Consider the following 4,225-nt stretch of genomic DNA (forward strand, 5'->3'; position numbering starts at 1 on the left):
TGTGTGATGTTGTGTGATGATGGTGGAAGATGGGTTTGTGCCCAGAGCAGTGTGGTCGTGGACCAACGAAGCACTCTACCAGCTTCATCTTTGTTCTTGGTGCCTCTTGATTCATGTAGACCCTTATATATAGTGTTCATTTTTATAGTGGTAGCTAGAGGTCCAAAATATCAGGAGCAATTAACTTTCACACTATGTCTTTCAAATGTGTCGGATATTCTGTTCTCTTTGTCTATAGTGTTTCCATTTTTATAGTGATAGCTAGAGGTCCAAAATATCTAAGGAGCATTAAATTTCACACTATGTTATTTGCTTATGTGCTTGACATAGTGTGTTTGCTGCACAGGGAGCACCAAAATAACTGAAACTAAAAGGCGTCATGAAGGTATAACTTCTCAGTTGTCCTCTTCACACTTAGTGATGCTACAAGTAAATGTGCCTGTTGATTCTGATTTTTTTCTTTTGCCCTCTTAAATTCTTGGTTATTGCAGCTTTGGTGTTCTGCTATAGTTTATCTAGATAGTACTGCTGGTGAGGCGATCCATCGTTGTCATTGACCACGGCACAAGGACAGGTTAGCTCATGCTCAAACAATAATATTTAATTGTTTCAGTCCAGCACCAACTAGGTCTCACAAAATGATTCAAGTTGATGATGATGACCTTAATTTTTTTACCTGCCTAGAGCAAAATATGTGCTGATTGCTGAACTAATGAAGCTTCAGATTTGGCTCTATGCTTCAGTTGCATACCTCATTAGGACATAAGTAAACCAAATTGGTATGTGTGTCACGTAATTACACTTCACAACTTATGGTCATTAATTGTTGGCACTTTCCTGTATGATTTGATATGTTTTAAATCATAGTACACATATAATTTCAATATCAATTACTTGACTGCTATACTGCTTATGTAATGACGAGCAACATTGTGATCCATTATTGTTCTCATGGTCCAAAAATAATTTTGAATTCTTTAATTCCAGCACCAGCTAGGTCTGCCAAAATGATTTAAGTTGACCATGATGATCTTATTTTTCCCAGCTACCTGCAATGAAATGGTATTGTCAATTAATGAGGCTCAATTTTTGGTCTGTGCTTTAGTAGTATACCTCAGTCAGACATAGATAAAGCATTTTTTATGTGTATCATGGCTGCCATTTTTCACTTTCCAGCTTCTGATCTCATTAGCTAGGAAAAGATAATGCCTGCACTTCACTTCAGTCAAACATGTTTAAGTTTTGGCTTTGGCTCTTGGCATCTCCAATCAGTTTCATATGTACAATAATATTTTTAGGAAGTGTTTGGAGTTAATTAAGAAATGGAGAAATCTGTTCAGTTGGTAAGTATCAATATGCAATTTTTAACTATAGGTGGTTAGCGTGCTTTTGTTTTCATTAACTTTGTAGAGTGTCACTAATCAATGAGTGCTGAAATAACCATATTTTGATGCTACCTATTCATTTGGTGCTTTTTTCACTACTACAATGATTTAAGATATGTATACCTCTCAAAATTAACCTATCTGAAATCATTGTAATAGATTTTGATTATTTGAAATTGACGTGCAGGGCCATGTAGTGGATTCTCTAGCTGTTTATATGGAACCTCAGAGATATGTATGCGCTCCAAAATTAACCTATCTGAAATCATTGTAATCGATCTATAGCATACAATAAAAAACAAGGATTTAGGTTGTAGTCCTACTATTTCTACATGCATGTCATAGGGAGATAAAAAGATTATTTCTGTTTAATGAAGCCAGGTAACCACTCCTGCAGTCCTTTTTGCTCAATTTCCTGACCTGCAGAAGAAAGGAGAGAGATTGGTTGATTTCACAAGATGTGTTTGGTCACGTTCTAAAATTACTGTGTGCCTTCTGATTGGCAACCGTACTGCATTGCCATATGTCGATATAGAAATTGGTCCATGGAGAAAGGGAGAGAGGTCTGCTTGATTTCATAGGATGTGTTTGGTCACTTATAAAAAATATTGTGCACCTTTGAGTAGCACACGTGGTGCACTTCCATATGTTGTATAGAAATTGGTGTCTCCGTGGCATTACTTTGGACTACAATAGTTCCTTGTTGATTGTCTGACCTTTAGTTTTTTACTAATTGATTCTTGCCTCTTAGACAACCATATAGCTGTAGGGAAATATATATATGTTTACAACATGCTGGTTCTTGAAAAAATTGCAAGAGGGTATACAGGTTTCGGATCTGAACAAAATCAGAAGCATCAACCTTTTTGTGTTCATAGCAAGCTGAGATAGGCATCATTAGTCTGACCAATGTCAAAAGTGTGATAAATTTCCTTTTTTCTCATCTGTTGCAGCAAAATTGTGACTCTTTTCGAACCAGTGAAGCTGGATATAATTCCTAGCATATGTCTGCAAGGCCGGTTTGGTATTGATTATGGATTTTTTGGTCTCCAATGGATCCTGCGGTCACGGTAAGTCTGGATTCAGTACATTATTTTGTCCTATGCCTTATATATATGCGTGCTGAGTACAAAGCCATTCATCAATACTATTCAGAGTTTGTATGGCATCTGATGGGCAAGTTAGTACTAATGTTTTACTGAGTACAAAATCATCACCATTGGTTCTCTGTCTTGCGCTAAAAAATCATCCTCTGTGTCTCATGATTTCTTTACTTGGTGCAGGACATTTTAATTTGCTACCGATTCTGCGGTCACTATCGCATCGTATCTTTCATCTGGTCTTGCCATCGGTGTGTGTGGCGTGCCTAACACAGTGATCGATGCGGTGAACTGTACTCATAATCATAGTCCAGCTTGGATGAAGTCATATACAAATTTGTGGTTCCTCATCGAGGATGCTGGACTCAATCAGGTCGCAGTTAGCCACCAATACGGACGCGTGTGTTTTCTTGTTGAAGTCCCGAATGAAAAGTCAAGCAGTATAATGATTGGTCTTTAATGTGTTCCCTTTTACAGATCACGTAGTGGATGATGTTCCAAGGCAGGCACGTAGTGACTCAGATCCTGAGGAGCAGCCTGTGCAGGGCAAACACAGTGATGTTGATTCAGAGATTTCAAATACAAGCAGCTGTAGAGTCTGAATTTACAACTCTACAGGTTCTACAGATGAAGATGCCCTCCTTCCATACAATCTTGATGCAATCTTGAACCCGTACAGCGCTAAAGCCATTTTCACTCTTAGCAACGCCCCTAGCCTGCGGTGCTGGTAAGGGCCCTACTCAAGTCATTGTAGCCTTTGATTTCATCAGAGGTGCCTCTAAGTCCTGATGTGTTATCTTCTCCTTGATTGTTGCTTTGGTTTTCTTCTTCCCCCAAATTATTGTCTGCCTACACTATGATTTGATACTGCTGCTTCCTAGCCATGTGAACTCCTGCCTGTGATCATATATTTGTATGCACCATGTAATATTCCTACCTTGCAAATATGCACCCTAGGCTACATTCAGGATTACAGCACTCATATTCTCTCTTTTAATTGCAGTCTGGTAATTACCTTGAACTAAGCTCTGATGAACTTATTTTTCAGCAAAGAAGCTACTGAGAGGACCTCCAACTCATCTTCCACATCGACAGCAAAGGGCAAAGCCAGGAGAATGGGTTTCAGCTTCAGCGCAGAGATTTCATGGTTGGTAAATAAAACACTAATATTCTGAAACGTTTTACTGAATCTTGCTCACTTTGGCTCAGACACCTCACCTGAATTACCACCTGAAAACAGGTCAGTTACAAGAAGACCACACGAATATGGAGTTCTGATAATCAGCATAGACCAACAACCGACCGAGGGAGCAATCTTTACATAGCAAAATCTCCATATTTAGAATCATGTATCGTTGCACGGGCGCACGAAGGCGCGCGCCCTCATACTAGTTCAATCACAAGTTGTGTTCAGAAAAGATGAGTTCAGTTCAGAAGGGTCCCTGCGTAGGTATGCATAGGGCTCAATCTGAGGCTCAAAACTTGCAGCCCAATACGTAGAAAGATCAGTCACTGGGCCTCTTTTCTCAGTGCATCCCATGCGGCCCATCTCATTGTGGAAACCAAAGTTGGCCCAATCCCTCGCCATTTGGACGCTTGACCTAATGCTTGACGTCGTCCATTGGCTCGGCAGCCTTCCAGGCCACGGGGGCTCAACAGTCAACATGAGCGAACTAGGGTAGGATTGATTGGCTTCCAAAACATGTTAAGCCAAAGATTTAGCATGTCATGATATTGGCT

The sequence above is a fragment of the Miscanthus floridulus genome, chromosome 3 (genome assembly GCF_019320115.1).
Source record: "Miscanthus floridulus cultivar M001 chromosome 3, ASM1932011v1, whole genome shotgun sequence".
Classification (NCBI taxonomy): domain Eukaryota; kingdom Viridiplantae; phylum Streptophyta; class Magnoliopsida; order Poales; family Poaceae; genus Miscanthus; species Miscanthus floridulus.